General features: G+C 36.2%; 1 protein-coding gene across 1 annotated transcript in view; it reads right to left on the reverse strand.

Annotated features, from left to right (window-relative positions):
• The window catches only part of KCNH8 (potassium voltage-gated channel subfamily H member 8), a 229,748-nt gene that overhangs the window by 136,127 nt on the left and 75,167 nt on the right, over positions 1 to 18,454 (reverse strand). The gene's annotated exons all lie outside the window — the stretch shown is intronic.

Consider the following 18,454-nt stretch of genomic DNA (forward strand, 5'->3'; position numbering starts at 1 on the left):
CTACTCTGCAGTCTGAACAGACACAGCTATATCTTAAAAAAAGCTAATCTCTCTAAACTCTCAATAAGCTAATGTTGACCTTTATCAACACTCAAACTGATTTCTTTTATACATTTTTGCAAGAGAATCCTTAAAAGTAGAGTTGAGGGACATCCTGGGGCTACATGGAATTGTTTGTCCTTTGTTTTCTCTTTTTTTTTGTGAGGGAAAAAGATTTCATCCAAAAGCACTGTCAGCTGTCTTCCAGAGCCCCACCATACTTCTCCCATATGAAACAGGCACATCAAAGATTCACCATCCTGTTACACCTTAATGCACTTTATAATTCTTCAATGCGTGTAAGATGCAACTACCATGTATGATAAATTCAAGAATAGTATATTGACATGGACATCAATCAACAAAAAGCGATGTTCTAATTTGAGTTCAAATCTTTGGCAAATCTTGCAGCCTAATAGCTCATTTCCATCCCTTGCTGAAGTGTCTTTGAAGGTTTTGTGCCTTAGATTCTCATCTTCAGCTTACGTCAACAGCTCTAGCACTTTACGGTCTTTTTAAATTAGCATGGAGACCCTTTCCAGATAATATATGAAGTTCTCATACAGTTTTTTTGCCTGTGTTTCCTTATCTTGAAGTGGAAAAAAAAAAAAGTTTTATGGGAGGAATCTGTCTACATTTCACATCGAGGGAGGAAAGACTATTTTTTGCCTATTGCTTATTAAGGAATGTTTATCTTACAGCTTGCTAGTGGGAGCTTAGGAGCAGTGTAGTCCCAAGATAGATACCTCTCATTTTTCAGAATTATGTGCATGTGGATTCATGTGAATGTATTAAGGGAAAATACTATTAACTAACCCAGAATCCCTTGATAAATATTCATAAATTTAAAGAGAAAAAATGAACTATTTTAATGGAAAACTCAGGTTGATATGCCTAATCCCCATACAGGGATATGTTATTCATGAACGGGGAAGGGAGGGACAGAATTAATTAACTAAAATAGAGGAAAAATAGATCTGTTTCAGCCTTAACTGTCACAAGAGTTCTACATCCATGAAATTCCACCAACTTCAGCTATGTTACTCTCTGTTTACCCAAGGGATAAAATACTATGGCTGATACTGCGAAGATTTCAGTATTTTAAAGACAATGCTCAGGTTTATTAAATGATCAATTTGCTCTTAAGACTTTGCTTCAGTTACTCACTTTTCACTTAAATCTAATCAAAGTCTTTCAATAAATGATTGTTATATTAAAACAGACTTTTCTCATTTACCAAATAATGTGATTTAAAAATGCATTCTGGTTCAGTACAGATGACTTAGCCTGTCATTTTTATTTGCCTAACTAGGGAATAAGTATCATTACCATTTATGCACTGACATGCTGCTCCCCTTGTCAACACAAAACTAAATTCTCACATTGCCAAGAGAATTAAAATCATATACTTGCAGTGCAGTTTAGTGATGGAGTTACAGTGTAAGACCTGCAGATCATACGTTCCAAATGCATCTGTAGCTATCAAATTAATTTACTCCTGGGTTTCTTATTGTTTAAAATATAATTATGTGATACAAAGATTTTTTTTTTTTTTAAATTCCAATTGTTGTGAATAGCATGAAGCAGAATATGGAACACCGAAAGGAAAGAAAGGGTGGAGAGGATGCTCTCTGAGTGCAGGAGTGTTTGAATATCATTATGAACAGGAATACACTGGAGCTTACCAAGCATATAATGATTTTATGAAAAATTTAAGATGGCTAGACTCTGCTGTCATTTACATCAAAATAAACCCAGAATATTTTTCTTTACTTTAACATTCATAGAAGAAAACAATTTACTTCTAAAAGCCAATCCAGAGCTGGCTAGAATAAGAGGTAAACTTTCTGTTAACATCAGCAGATCTCTGATAAGGTTTGTAAGCCTAATTTTGCTGAACTTTTTGAGTACAACAATAAAACATCAGCTTCAGAAAAATACAATCAGAGTTATATTTTCTGTTTTTCTTGAGCTTGAAGTTCAAATCAAATGATGAAAGATGCACCTGTAATCCCAAACTAGTAGACTAAGGGACATAATTAAATAATTTATTGAAAAAATTGCTCATAATATTTAAAGATCAAGCAACATAATTTTGTCCAATAATTACCTGTTTCATAAATTTCTTCAGTAATATTTATTAAGTGATAGTTAACATTTACCTATTACACAAAGCAAAATTTTTTAAAAACATCTCTTAAAATATTCTGTATAAAAGTTTATTTACTTCTGTGATTTATTTTCATAGCTTGGAATCTTTGATATCACTTGCTATTCCTAGTGCACATAAAGCACCATAAAATATTTCAAAAAACAAGAACTGAGGGTGCAATTTGTATCAGTCAGGTTTCAGTGTGACACAAATAACAAACTCAGCATTTAATTCTATGATCTTCAGTGATAGCTAGCTAGATCTTAAAATCCAGAGTAGGAAGAATGACATTTTATTTAGAATAATTTATTAGAAATCTATGGACTGGAAGACCACACTTTTGCTTATCTTTGAACTTACAGTAGGTAAGTTACAATGAGTGATACAAACCTATTGGTCTGTATATTTTGGTATATGTTTATGTGTAGATTGCGATAGTTCCATAACAATAAAGAAAATGTTGAATTCCATATTACTCTTTCAGCACATCAGCCTGAATATTAAGTTATTTTATTCAGGTTGGTTGATCAGGAGACAGTACTAGATTACTGGTAGGATGGTTTTTTAAATTTTTTTTTTAGACAAGAAAACATATTGAAGCTAAATTCATGATCTGTTGAGAAAGATGTAACCTTGAGCCTTTGGGACTGTTTAGGAACACAGGGCATTTGCAACAACAGAGTAGAACTGCTGCAAATCCGTGTAAAACCTGAAAGAAAAGATTTTGACAAAACCATGACTAGCACTCTTCAGCTCAGAAATTAAGTGCTGTAAGTCTGTGCAAAATAAATAAAAATATTCAAATTGTGTATTTGTGTATTGGCTTTGGATAAAAATACATGGTTGTATGTTCAAGTCTCTGTGTGATATGTAAAGGATGATTTAAAAGTGCTTCTGTTAAAGATGGGACAAGAAGCCTAAACACAAAAAAATCTAACAACATTCATGAAGTTTTCCTTTAGCAGCAAGTCAGCAGAGACAGATGAATACGACAGAGGTATTCCATAACTATTCAGCACAATTTAAAAGCAGATTTGTTTCAACTATGCTTCTTTTCCTTTAAGCTCATTTTCTCTGAAGGTCAAATGACTTTTTCACTTGAAAGTTCGAAGGAAGAATATTAGGAGCTTGTATGCCTGCATTTGCTTTGGAAGCAGGACATACTGGAGTGAACAGGACATTGATCAACAGAAGACTTGCATGGTTTCCAGAAACCTCTGCCAGACACATAGCATAAACTCGGAGACAATTAAACAAGCTGAACCAGAACCATGCTAACTACACCTTCAATCACAGGCTTACACACTGTTGCCCTGTTTCAATGACCTGATACTCAAAAATTATAACCTAAGAAACAGAACAAATTTATATCACATGCCATCTGATACAGAGAGACAGGTTCGTTAGACATCCCATGACAGAGTTTTAGAATTGAGATAATTAAAGGAAAAGGCTATTATGCAACTCTCTGCTTCATAATTAATGCATATAATTTATCTGACTGTTTGTAATGAGACCATGTTACAATTAAACTCAGCACTCCCTTGATAAATCTTACTGTCGTCTTATTTAGCGAAAAATGACAAAAGGGTTTTTGCTTTAATACTGTAGTTATGTCTGCTATAAATCTCATCGTTGTGCTTCCCCAGTTCTTGTAACGGTTCTTTTCAATCAAAGTCCAGATGGTTTCTGCAAGTCTTCATCTTTATCAGTGAAGAGAACATCTATCTGACTTCTTGTGCAACTGAGCATAGCCAACCACCATTCTAATTTTAAATAGTAAATTATTTATGAATTAAAAAGGAAGAAAAAAATACCTACAAGAGAAAAAAATTTTCCTAGCAATCAAAGAAGTTGCATTAATTAAACAAGTGACTCATGTAGTTACTCTATCAAATGGAGAACAGCCCGTAATTCTTCTGGATGAAAGGATTTACTACACTGAGGTTTGATTCCACAGTTCCTACATGTGCAACTTAACACAAGAAGTCTCATTCCAGGTTCACGCAAATTACTATTGCAGAGAACATGACCACATTAACAGTTAAGATTACCTAACTGAATGATTAAAATAGCATATGAAATCATTTAGCTTTATGTCAGCACATTTAGATGCAAGTGAGTTTAATTAGAGTTTAAGCTCATCTATCAACTATTTTCCTTTGAATCTGATTGAGACCAAAATGATTTTATAATGCATACGCTTTCAAATATTAAAGTTCCTCTTGAAAATCTCAGTGCAGCTAACTGGGTCACTAATGTGAGGTTAAGATTTATCCGGATCTAGGTGAGTTAGAAAGAAAGTTGATTATACTGGTACCTCTTCCCACTCTTCACTAAAAAAATACTGTATATTCCAATGAATTTACAGTAGAACAGTAAAAGGTAGAACTATTGCATAATAAACTACAAGTATGGACTGCTGAACAAAGGACCTATCACTATAAACTGTATAATTGATTTAATTGCCCAAGTCATTTCAAATAAAGGTTGATATTACAAGGAAATGTATTCATAGAATTAGGTAACAGTTACAAATTCAGAGTACAAAACAATATTTGAAGTACCCTAGCTCTATGGTCTTAGCTCAAGGGTGAGCTGCCATAGCTCCCGCTTAACCTGCATTGCCAAAATGAATTCCCGTTACGTAGAAAAGTTCTGAATTCAACAGCTAAGAAATCAACCTTTCACTTTGCATTTACAATAGTATTTAGTCTGACAGTGAAAATGCTTTTGTATAAAATATTTATTGCTACAAAACCAGTAAATCTGTGATGCAGTTCAGCGTAGAGACATCTAAGCAAAACTTGGGCATCTGGATGGTAGATCGTCTCCTAGTCTTATTGATAAACACAGATCATAAGCAATTTAAGAGACTCAGTGTTTAACAGTCTCGAACCCAGCCTTCATTGCCATTAGTGCATCAGGTCAATACTAGAATAATGACTGCAGCTTTCTTCATGACCAATCAAAGTACCTATTCCTAGAACAAAGCAATCCAAAAAGCCAGACAGTATCAGAGGGAAACAACATAAAAAACAAAACCAAAAATAACCCTCATGGTCAAATGGGCTCCTGGGATTCTAGAGGGGAAAAAAAAAAAAAGAAGAAAAAATCATTTGCTCCTCCATTAGAAATCTCTGTATATGTTCCTATTGCTTTTCTAATCCCAATCTCATTTACATCTACCTGAACTCTAAAATATAAGGACTGAGAAGGACTTTGTTCAAATAGTAGCAATGCTGTTACTGCTCATTTGTCATCACAGAGCACCTTTCAAATAAACAATCAGTGCAATTGTAATGGGGGAACTGTAGTAAAGGAGAGGAACTTTTAGCAGAGATGGCTTTGAAGTTCTTCAGAATTAAACTCCATCAGCAGAAGCAGACAACTACATCTTTTCCTCAGGAGGAAATATTAACTAGTCTAAGATACGTCTTTTTACTTTTTTCTTTATATTTATCTGGAATTACAAATTCACATTACACATATATTGTGTGCAACAACAATTTAAATCCAATAGATGAAGTTAAATCAAGGTTGCAATGAAATATTTCTTTTCCCACCCTTAAGCCGTGTTGATTTCGACAAAATTTAATTTTTCAGTAAAAAACTATTACTTTCTACTTGACCAGTTTTATTTGTGTTATTGATTGGGTAGTGACTGCCAGCACGCAGTGCTGATGTAACTCAAAAAGCTATATTGCAGTTGTCAAATATTTACACGCTAGTGTGCAGTTTTATATGCATTGAAATGCTGCAAGTGAAACAGCACTTGCCGATGAAAAAGACAGAAAAAAGAAGACATTAGCAGTGAAGAGACACTACCACTCGTGAGTCACCAGCACGTTGTAACAACACGCTGTGTCATCTGGAAGTTTCTCAATGGGAACTGAAGGTGCTTGTTTATCTGGCAGAACTGAACCCTCTATCCCTGACGAGGGAGTTCAGCTGCTGTTTGGTGTTTTCTGCGGGTGCCCACTGAAGAACAGAGTGCACAGATTCCCACCTCCAAAGGAAGCATGTTTTGCAATTTCTCCAATAAAATACGTGGAAATTTTAAGTTCATCCACCAGGCAGAAGGGCCATTTGTGTAACCCAGCTATATTTAATTCGCTGTTTTTTTCAGACTGTTCTGTTGATTTAAAATTTACCTGGAATGGTAGAAATGGAATTGCTAGGAGTCAGACTAACACACTGAGTTCTCATATGCTCAAATCATATAGCCTAATAATTTAAGAGCCTGGGATCATGACTTGGTTTCAAGTGTTCAACTGTGACAAAGGTTTGCAGATGAACAGTCCTCCTGAATAGAAACATTTTCAAAGACAAGAGCCACATCTTTGTCAAACATTTACCAATATGATCCTGTTCATACCTTCCTTTATCACTTGGCTGGAATAGGAACAAAATAAGGACTTGGAAGCTGGTTTGTTTACAGCTGTTTTAAGCACTATGTCACCTACTCACAATGGGTGCTCAGTTTACGGACATACCAGACTTTCACCATTGCATAATATTTTGTGGTTTTAGTGTCCCACACATGCCTTTACTAAGTATCATGCCTGATGAACCTGTTTATAATACTACTGCAGTGGATAGCCCTTTGGATATTTGTCCTCAATGTATGTGCTGCTACTGATGTTGCAATATATCAGAGCAGCCAGATGTTACGGATGCTGCTAACAGAGCTAGTGGAAGAATACAGGAAATAGATAAATGAGCTGTTAATCCTGCACACCTAAGGCAAAGAACTTAAGCTAGACATTTTGAACCCAGTGTGAAATGCCTTTAAAAGATCATGTTCCTGCCTCTTTGAAATCTAATGTTCCTTTCTTCTTATGAGACTACGTTGATCATGGAGTGGTAGCTCAGGGGCTTGGAAAATATCCTGATGCCAACTATACCGGAAATAAGGATCTGGATTTCTTTACAATGTGAAGATTTGGGGTTGAAGAAATATTTACCTACTATTGAGAAAGTTTCATCTTATCACTTGAAATGAGTAGATTCTGTGAAAATATGTTTCCCCTTTGGAAGTGACCATGGAAAAAGACACTGTGGTACAGTAGATTCTATATGCAAAAGAAAGATATCAGTAAGTGCATAAAGAAAATATTTCCAACACAGAAATATAAAGGAATCTGAGTGCAAAGAGAGCGGAAAAACTTCATGGTCCTTCCCCTTGCCTGTACCATGCAAGGCCATTTGAAGATATTTACTGTCCGCACGCTGAGCACAGGGAACTTTCAGCCACTATTTGCAAAAAGAATGCAGGAGGATAAATTACATTTGCAGCCCTGGAAGTTGGCCATGGAAGAAACTGAAAACAGGCTATGCCCTCTGGATGCTAGAGACTCCAGTGAGGCACGAGTCATAAACGTACTAATTCTCCTCTGGCGACAGTGGGGCATCTCATGCCACTATTCCTCCTCACCAGGTCTGGGTTTAATGTGAAGGCAAAAGGCACAGTAGTCATCCTTCCTCAGCACCATCTGCCTAGTGCAGCACTTGCACTCCACAGAGGGTGACACAGCATCCTCAGCTTTTCACCCATCACTATCACAGATGCATCTGGTCCTGCACATCCTAACAGCACACAGCTTTTGCATACGGTTTTAATTTCCACATGTGAGATACCCAAATAGCAATATCCATACATTTCTCATGTCAAAACCACTGGCTGTTCAAGTATCACATGTTGCTATTATATTCTCTGAATAAGAAACATTCATCGTTTCATACAAGTGCTATACTACTCTGAAGTTGTTACTCAAAGCAGCTCAAAGCTGCTTTTCATGTATGCTAGCTCATACACATAATTTCTGGGTTGTTCACTGTCACTTTAACAATCTTCTACGACCCCCATGACAATTTCATTCCAGCTTGTGGTGACTTCTACTGTATTGATTTCTCTCTGTAATTATTATACTTCAATATTAAGGTGCCAGGACTCTGTGGCTAAAAGTAACCATTTTGAGCCTTTGCAGTTTATATGATCCTCCATCAGTCCCTGAAATTAAAGGGTAATCTTGAGTTAATTTTAATGGGGAGAAGCAGCAGACTGCAATGTGCCTATTCCAGTGAAATGAATTCTCTGTAAACAGCAAGAATTTCTGCATGCAGTTTTCTCAGAGAAACAACTCTAATCTAAAATGATGCTGTGGAAAAGAAAGTCTGTTCAAAGAATGTTCTTCTGACAAATTGACAGAAATTATGTCAAAAATGGTGCAGAAAATGATGAACAGTGTCCAGGAAATGTCATTTCCAGAAAAGGTAGAGTTCTATACTGCACTATTTAACATAACAAAGAATTACACTGTGTATCCCAAACTCAGCCTTTCTGAATCAAAATAATACTAAGGATCTTAATATAGGGCTCGCTGACATTGCATTCTTGAGCAAGATCGGTAAAAAACCCCATATTTTAGGGGTGGAAAAGGATGAGAGGGAGGTTACAGGTGAGCAAGTAATTAAGTTATTGTATTCAAAAGAAAATTAACCATCTTGTACTGGGTTTGCCAGCTGAGGATGATCTCGTGAAAAATCCAGAGGAAAAATGCTGAAAACTGTGGAAGGTGCAGTGTTGTTGTTGAACAAACAAGCAGTATAACCTTAATGGAAAAGTAAAGTAGATGCCTGAAGTAGACATAGGCTATTATTTCTTATAATGAAGCCACTATGGACCTCCTGAATGGTTGGTATAGCTTAGAGCAGGAGCACCTGAGCTTAGATCTGCTGATTTATGTAAGACATCCAAATAATCAAGGAAGAAGCTGCTTGGGGAACATGAAAGACTTGAGGTGAACATTTTCATAAGATGGTCTTCTGGAGAAAAATCCAGATTTTGGCTGAAGAGGTGGATATGATCTGGGAAATTCAAAGCATCTGGAACTTCCTTGCAGTGAGGAGTACATATATAAATACACAGTAAAATTGTCAGGGTTTTGATTACCTTAGAAGAAGAAAAAATTAATTTGGACTAAGTATTGTCTCAGTGAAAGAAAATCAGGCATAGGAAAAGATTGCTATCAAAAAAAATCCCTGAATTGAACCTCAAAGAACTTAAACAGTGCAGATAAGAGAAGAAACACACCAAAATCATGAAGGGACTAAAGATATTTAGTTACTCAAAACCTAGGCCTTTTTATATCTGCTTGTTTTGTTTTATTTCTAGTTCTTTTTTAAAGGAAATAAAGCTAAGTAGCACAGAAGAACCTTTGGCATTTCTATAGCAAATGTTATTTTCATTCTGCTGTGGAACAAAACTAATTCCCCTTCCTGCCCCTTTGCCCCCAAAACACTGCCTGAATAAAACAAAACTTACATCAGAAGGAGACTCACATCAGAACAATAGGCCAGTGTTCAGTACTTAATGCAAGACCCAAACCTCCAACATCCCAGGAAAATGTTATCTATTAGCTGTACTGCAGTGAATCAGTGTCGTTAGGGAACCAAGTAAATTTTCCAACAATTTTTTTGGTCAAAACATACAAATTACTTTTTGTATTTTGACTAAATTCCTCTTACTGGTCCAAAATAGTTTAACGTAAAAAGAAAAATGTTGCCACTATACTTGCAAGACCCCATCAACGCTTCTTTTGTTCAACAGGAATGATGTATAAAGATGCTGCAATCAAGTTCCAGTGTTGTTATGAGAGGTAGTTTGAAGTCTTGCCTTGTTTCTCCAAAGCCCAATCTAAAGAAAGTGATGAAGAACGTCTTGAGCAAATGGCAGCAGATGCTTGTAGCTGGTTGCAAAGTTTTCATGCAATAGAGAATAATCTTATTCATTCGGAGAGTTTTGAAATGATTTGTAGAAAGCCAGATATTTACACCATGGATTGGTCCTCTATCTCAAGTAGAAGTGGCACTGAGCAAACAGAGAAAAATACTAAAAATACACAAAGTTTTTAGCACAAACTGCACAAGGTTCTATAAATAACACTTACTGAAAACACAAAAAGTAGAAGAAAGATATAAATTACAACATTATTATACTGCCACATTTCCTATGTGACCTGATGCTATAATTTTGCAAATTCATTGCTGTTCTAGATACAGTTTTGAATGTAAAAAATAATTCAGAGAGACTGTAAGTCAGTTGGAGAGTTTAACCAGCAGCATTGTATACGCCAGTAGAAATGCCTTTGTTCGTTTCATAACCTTTTGCAATTCAGGTAGCCACAATATCGAAGCAGTGTAAACCTCTCCTTTAGCCTACTGAACCTCAGTATCAGGGTCAGGAGTCTCATCTCCACAGGAATGGTGGGAAGTGACTTCTTCCAAGGGGTTACTCAGAATAAGGACCTGTATTTATCATATGGGTAGCATATGGGGACTAAACTCCTTCCTGTATAAGCTAGACTGAACACTCTCTTAAAGCACAGGAACTGGGTAATATCCGTAAACAAGCCATGAAAGGATTCAGAAGAACCCTTCTGTACTATGTATACACAGGTAGGCTCTAAATGCTGAGTAAATGCACCTGACCTTGCCCATGTCTTTTCTTCTTGCAAATAAAGGGCAAAGAACATCTGTAGGTGAGATGCTGTAGAACTAATTCTTTAACTGGAAATTATTCTAAGGAAAGAGAAAAAAGGTACAGCTTTTTGTTGCTGTTTTTGTTGGTTTTCTTTTTTTTCTAACAAAATAAGGTTCATAAAGTAGGAGTCTGACCTCCTGGATTATATTGTGGTGTAGGACGATCACTCTATTTCAGACCTCCCCATATGTGTAAATATGAGTAAATAGGGTCATTACATATATTGTGCATAACAGCATAAATTAACTTTCTTAAGTTACAATAGCAATAACGGAAACTCTGAAAGACTTGGGTGAAAACTTCACAAAACCTACAATTGTTGGTTAAAAATAACAAACAAAAAGTGTGAAACCTGGGCTGTTAAAACAAATACCCTCACACAAGCAGAGAAAACATATGGAATAGTGGATTTACATCGGAAATAGTAACAAATGTTGTGTGGTACCTTAGGTACCAGAGTGCCTTAGTTTTAGTAATGCTATGGGACTGCTACTTGCAGCCCCATAACCTTTACCTGCACTGTTGAGGCAGTGTTTTCAGAGCCTCTGTAGTATTATTTTTCCTTTATTCTTCTCATACTCTCGTTCTTATACTGTTGTTCTCACAGCCTTGCGCCTGCAAGCATGAATAGTTGTGGGCTCTCACGGGAAGCACCTATCACTGGTCTAAGAATGACCCCTTCATTCCCCTGTCTCTTTATCTCACTTCATAGATTTTAGTTTATTAGAGAGAATGAAAACACTGTGCACAACCAAGTAAATAATAGTAATTTAAGTATTCAGTAAATAAAACCCTTAATAGGTGTACACACAAGCTTAACAAGCAGTAAGTACACATCACTGCCAGCTAATTCACATATCCCAATCAGTGCTCATGCTATCATTTGATAGGAACAACCAGTGAGGGGAGCAGTTAGAGGAGGTCCTGATAAAAGTGTATAGCACTAGGGGAAAACAAGGTGAAAATCATCTTCCTCATTGCCACCTGCTGCACTGGAGAAATACCCAGAGCTCTTCTAGGGATCCTGTCACTGCTTCTCCCAGCTGGTCACTGGGGAGAGTTTTCCTTTTCCCTTTGCACTCACTCTCTCTCCTTTGTTGCTTTACCTTTCTCCTAAATCAGCTTTTCAGAGTTAATGTATGCTGTCAGCTGTGGGCTCCGCTATGAAACCTCTGTATATGTAAGCCTGTCTCAACATCTTTTGCGCAACACAAACTTCCTACTCGTTCCTTACTCTCATCCTCTGCTCTTGCCTGTGCAGGCTTTCCCAGTCCTTCCTGCTTTTTGTGTCACCCAGCTGACCTCATCAACTAACCCAGTAAAGAAGATTTTTTTTTATTGTTGTTTTTAACTTGAGTTAAAGGCCTGCTGGATTAGCAGGCTGAATCCTGCGGTCAGATGAGAGCAGAACTTCAGTGCAAGGGACAGGGGAGAGCAGCGTGGAGGAAAAGGAGGAGGTGGCGGCATAGGATCTCTCCCTTTAGAGGTCAGCAAGTGGTAGGTCAGTTTGACTAATTCTTTGTATAGTAACAAATGTAACCCATTTTGGGTCAAAGCAGCCTGTGGTAGGGAGCAACCTGGGGAGCAGCTCAAGGACACAATATTCCAGAAAAAGGGCTTCTTTTAACAAACATGTCAGAACCTGAGTGCCTCTGCACTGTTTTCTATATTAATGTGGACTCCTGTGTGGGAGTCATGTCAGTGGAAAACTGAGCAGCCACAGCAGGAGCCAAAAAGAAAATATGTTTCAGGGAAAAATGAAGTCTCTCATCAAGGCAATCATCCAAGCACTAAATAACAAGCCAGCATCTGACACAGTAAGAAAATGGGATTCATTCAGAAGAGGGATAAAAGTCTCCTAACCCTTTTAGAATACTTCCAGGCTTTACTTTTTTTTATTTTTCTCTTTCATAAGACTTTAAAATAGCTTTTAGCCTCAGCTTAGATGGAAAGACCCTTCAGAGGGCTGCCCAAGAACTTCTCTTGCTTCAGGAAAAGTTGATGAGCCTTCTCTCTCTCAGGAAAGACAGATAGTCCATTGCCTTAATTTCCCATTCTCTTAACAAAGCCTTGAATATTAAAGTAAGCAAGACTCACTTCTTTTCATTCCAGGAGACAAAAGAAATGGAGAGACAGAACTCTGAAACTTGGTTCTGTTCTCCTTTTTAATTGCTATTTATTGCACTCTTCACTAGTTGGTGGTGCTGGCATACTTCTGTCAGTGTTATTAACTACTTGCACTTTGTTAGACTCCTATGTTCTAGGACAATTTTATGAGCACATATATTAAAAAAAAAAGAAGCTCTAAACTGCCTAAATCATGAACCAAAATGTAACTTAAGAGACAATAAAGAGTTGGAGAGAGGGGAAAAAAAAAAAAAAAAGAGAAATTCGGGAAAGACAGTTGCATCAACATAATTAGCTTGCCATTTCTAGAGGATGCTGTGGGATATAGCTGTCTGCACAGGTCAGATCATTAACCTCTTTGCTTTGCCTGCTCACTCTACTTCATTAAAGACATTCCAAAGGGAAAATTACATAAACAGTGTTTTGTAGATATTATTAAAATATTTTTAGTATCAATACCATCATAAGAGGTAATTTTTTTCAATAATATCTTGAAGTTTATTTTTCAATATATAGAAATGTTCAGTTGATTATAATTCTTCAAAATTAATTGGAATACTGTCATAGGACTAAGTTTTGGGTTTTGCAAACTTATCCAAGAGCAGTGATTCCCCATCTTTGTAACCCACCAACTAACCCACTATATTTCAAAGGGTTCTTCAGAAGCAAGAAACATATTAGTTATTTCTCTGGAAGTACTACTAACTAGCTTTTAATTAACATTTAAATTTGCTTTTAAAAATACCTTGTTTATATAACCTCTGCTTCAGAAGGACATGTCTTCAAAAAAAATTAGTCAAATAATAAAACATGCATGAAATGCAACAATTTAAACTGGTATATCAAAGTTTCAAGTAAAAAGATTTTCATTAAGTATTTTTGTGGCTTTATAAAAAAAGAAACCAAAAGTAATAATGATAAGCTATTTCTTTTTACCATTTCATACGACATATTAATGAAAATGTAAAACAGCACACAGGGAAAAAATCAATTAATAAAGAAAACCATTTCCCAAAGCTTTTGTTCTCAAGATGTAGCCTCCATAATGGATTAACCAACATTTTTGCAGCATGCAAGAGAAGTAAATATGCTTGGACCTCTGGAAAGTAATACACTGGTGAAATTTCAGGAAAGAATTTTCAGTTTGGCTTTTTCTTCCCCACTCTTTTCATAAATGAGTAGATTGGTAAGGCATGAACGGCATTTGGAGGACCAAAATCCATGTCGTAGGCCCTGCCTTTCCTTCTTCAGAGGCACTCTCAGAAATTTCTTTCAGTTATAGAGGTCATCCAGGTCCTCTGCTTTAAACAACTGAGAAGCTTATTTCTCATCCATTTACCCACCTGTTGTGGCCTGCACTGCCGTTGCAGTCCCCAGAACTATTGCTATTTCTTTGGGCAGTCTGAATTCCAAGGAAAGGGGTTTTATGTTGATTTTTATGGTAGCTGTCTCTGACTGGATTTAGGAAATAGGAACTAGAGTGGAATAGAAATAGCATTTGCCTCGAACTTGAATTAAGCAAGGATCTGAGGTTCACATATTCTTGATCTTCAATCTACTGTACTAAAAGGTTATAATAAACAAAGGTTAGTCACATCGACCTCTGCCTTCGCAGCATTTAGCAACTAATCTTCTTCCTGAACAATTTTCTCTTCCATTTGGGCTTTCCTAGAAAAGAACGAGTAGCCTTGTTCAGAGTTTGGGCTCCTTGATTTTATCCCAGTCTTCAAGAGATACGACAAGAACATAATCTGCTATCAGCTATATGCCCACAGTAGAAAACTGAATAACCTAGCAATCATCTGTACAAATTTTAGCTTCCACAAGAAGTGAAGGAAACTATACAGCATACGTTTAATATCTTCTTTTGTAAAGAGAGGCTACCTTAAGGATTTCACTTTACAAATATGTTCCTGTACGATGTCACCATGTTTTCGATTAAAATCCAGTAACGTTCACATTTTTCAATATATTTTGTATGCAATAATTTGAATGTTTAACTTCTGTTAATTAGCTATTGCTCCATTTCTTACTAACATGCCAGACATTTTCAGGCACTGCTCTTAGTTATCCTGTTTCACACTTGAAGAAGTGGGAGCTGATGCTAATTGAGCCAGACCTATTCAGCTGATAAAACTAATGACTAAGTCTTACTTCACTTTCTGTAACTGAAACCAAATTAGAAGAGACAAATGACCCATTTTTTTTCATTTCCAAACCCAGTATGATTTGTTTCTAAAAAAATCTTTAAAAAAAAAAAATCAATATCTAGCCAAACACTTATGTTGTTACATGGGCGTGTACGCGAGATTTGTATTGATCATGACAAGATATTTCTGTAACTGAGATGTTTCATTTCCTAAAGTATTTTCTCTCTGCAAAATGACAAGTAAACAGAGAACACATTCATAACAAGATTAATATGCAATCTATAAAACATTTCAAGAATATTATAATTCACAAGAAGCCTGTTTCTCAGCATTGAGACAGATGTGTCCCATTGATGTCCCACTGCGTTCAGCACCCCATCTCTCAGAACGCAGAATTACTGATGGTTAACTAACATCGTTAGCCATGTACCGCCTGGTGCTTTCACCCAAACAATGTCCAGGCCAGCTTTGTTTTGAAAGCAAGATGAGGTGCATGCCTGCTTGCTGCTTTGGATTTGCGTTTTGTATATTTGATTTCAAGCTTTAGGAATATTTGCAAGGAAAAAAAATCCGAAGTAGGCCTTTCACAAAGGAGTTATAGCAAGTCTACTGTAGAAGCTCCTTAACTATTAGCTGTGAGAGAACTAAAATTTGGGGTTTTTTTAAAAGGATTTGCAGCTCCTAGCCACTGACTTCTTAACTGCAGTGCACTATGACAAAAGCATCTTCATAACTCTTTTCCTTATGCCACAGTACTTAAATCCTCTTTCTTCTCTACTGCAGTACTCCTTACTCTTACATACACCCCTCACAATTCCCCCAGTTTCTCCCTTTCTTCTTCAGGTCCCTGTCTACTTTAGTTTGCTCTCAGTTCTCGCACGAGGAGGCAGAGCACGGTTTCCTGGCCTGCTGAGGTGTGCATGCTGATTGGTTTGCTGGGGGGACAGGAGCTGAACACCTTCCACCCAAGAGACACGGGTAAGCCAAGTGGAACATCTTCTCAGGTGCTGAGAGCCAAACAAATGGCTTGAAATATTTTGTATGGCTTCTGGTTGTTTCTTCTGCAGGCCTATTGCACAAACTTACTACTTCTTAAATCATCCAGCAAGTTCCCAAGTTTATTTTCTGGGGAAGGGGGAAGGGAACTGACAGAGTATAATACAGCACACACCTTGTTTTCTTGCAACCGGGACAAAAAGAAGTGCTTGCCATGATTATATTAGTTTTAATCGTTCTTTCAGAATTTCAGGATGATGCAATGGTATTACATAAAGAAAATAGTGAAATTGAAAATCTTTAAACAAAGTTAGTTTTCTTGATATAGATTTAGATCAGTACAGAATCAGTAAAAATAGCATTCTGATCCAGAGTATGCATACATACTTTTTGCAGAAATTGTTAGAATATGTTAAGTTTTTGCTTATCTGAAGGTTTTTGTTTTAGTTCACAACTGCACAGTATTTTTGCACAGTATAAGTGTCTGGTGTATATATTTTTGTAATTTTACTGGCCAGAAGAACCAAGTTCAGATGTGACTCTCCTCAGAGTATTTGTCCACAAGCAGATACTTTTTTTTCATATTGTACTTGTAAACTATTTCAGTCACTGGGCTTTTTAGGGTCATTTTTTTTTTTTTAAGTTAAAAAGATGTGATTTGTGAACCTAATTCTTCCTTTGGGATGCTAATCTGCTCAAAATTAAATGCCACTGTTAATGATTCAAAGATAGCATATCCATGACTAGAAAGTAATAGCTAAAATAGAAACTCAAGCTTGCTGTTGACTGGAGATGTAACTCCTGGTTACATTCCTTCATAGGATTCACGCAGGAGCAGTGAGAGCACTGGTGCTGAAGTACCCCTTTGTTCCCATTATTACTATTTCCCCCTCCCTTTTTTTTTTTTAATTTGATTTCAAACTGCTGTAAAGGTTGTCTCTAGACCTATCATCTTATATTGCCTGTCACAATATACATTAAAAAAGGTTATTCTTGTGAGTATGGTATTAGCAGTCTAGGATTAAACTCTATACTTTCGCTTCCCACAATTATTTTCCATGTAACGGATGCTGAGCCTGTCTGAAAATCTTCAGTAGAATGAATCCTAATAAAATCTCGTTCAAGTGCAACCTGTTTGGCCTTTCATGATGTTTCTTTGGAGTTGCAAGCATGCACACCAAAATCATGATATAAAGAAAAGAGAATAAAGCTCTGCTATTACTACTCAAACATACTTTACTACTTAATGTAAAGGTAAGAAGCAAGGTGGGAGGGGGGAACCAAACCAAAAACCTTTCCTGATATGCATCATCATTTCATCTCCTTGATTCCCTAAAGAAACAAGTTCATAATGAGAAGGAATGAGTGCCATTTTAATCTATATGTTTCTTCCACTTTCAAAAATGGGTTTATCGGCTTCATCCTTAGATATATATATTTAAAATCTCATTTTCCATGCTCTCAATTACTCTGGCACATCTCCAGGGCAACTCATTTGACAGTAATAAATTTATCTTACTCTAGAAGAGATGGAAATCTGGAAACTTAGATTAAGCTTCAGTACTTTTGAAAAGTATTTCAGTTGAATCCAGCACTTCTTTCCCCAGCAGCTGGCAAATTAGATTCTGATTTCAATAATATTCATTTGCATCTCATAGAAAATATTTTCTGTGCAGACTCAAGGAGAGACAATAATTTTAGGATCACAATCTAGCAATTAACCAATTTTATTAAATTATAATATTGTTATCAAAGAGAAAGAGTGAAACAGTAACTAAGGCAATAATCATTTTAGGTTGCTGTTAATTTTAGTGTCAATAAATAGAACTTGTTTCTAAACTTCCACATTCTCTCTTTTATAAACTGTTTTATTCCATTTTAGAACAGATGTTACACTATTTGTTCTCTTACTATTTTTGGTTTGTTGTTTCTTTTTTTAAATTCCTTCTTCCTGCAAAACAATGGTGCCAAACAACTTTCAGCTGTCAATCTGAAAATACATGACAAGCTTAAAATATGCGTTGATAGGGTTGTCATCTTTATCTGTTTAGGGGAGAAAGTACAATAGTATCAAACGGACAAACTGCTTGGTAAATTAATACACTTTGAATATTTATAAACTCTAAAAGAAAATCAACACCAGTGGCATCTCTAAGAGTGCATTAATAGACTGTTCAAAAGATTTTTCATTGAAAAGACATTTCAAACCGATAAAAGACTTTTGCAATTTCATTTATAATATGTTTTTTTCCAACCACTAAGATGTCAAGTGTTACATAAAGTTTAGACTGGAGTGTTTGTGTCTTTTGAGATCTCCCCTGCAATTGCATGCTGAATAATAACTCTCTTGGTTCAATTTCTTAAAGATTCCAGTTTTTTTCCTCTCCAACAGCTGTAACTAAATCAACATTTTCCCTGACACCAGACCAGAAGTTAATTCAACTA

This window comes from Gymnogyps californianus, chromosome 2, assembly GCF_018139145.2.
Source record: "Gymnogyps californianus isolate 813 chromosome 2, ASM1813914v2, whole genome shotgun sequence".
Classification (NCBI taxonomy): domain Eukaryota; kingdom Metazoa; phylum Chordata; class Aves; order Accipitriformes; family Cathartidae; genus Gymnogyps; species Gymnogyps californianus.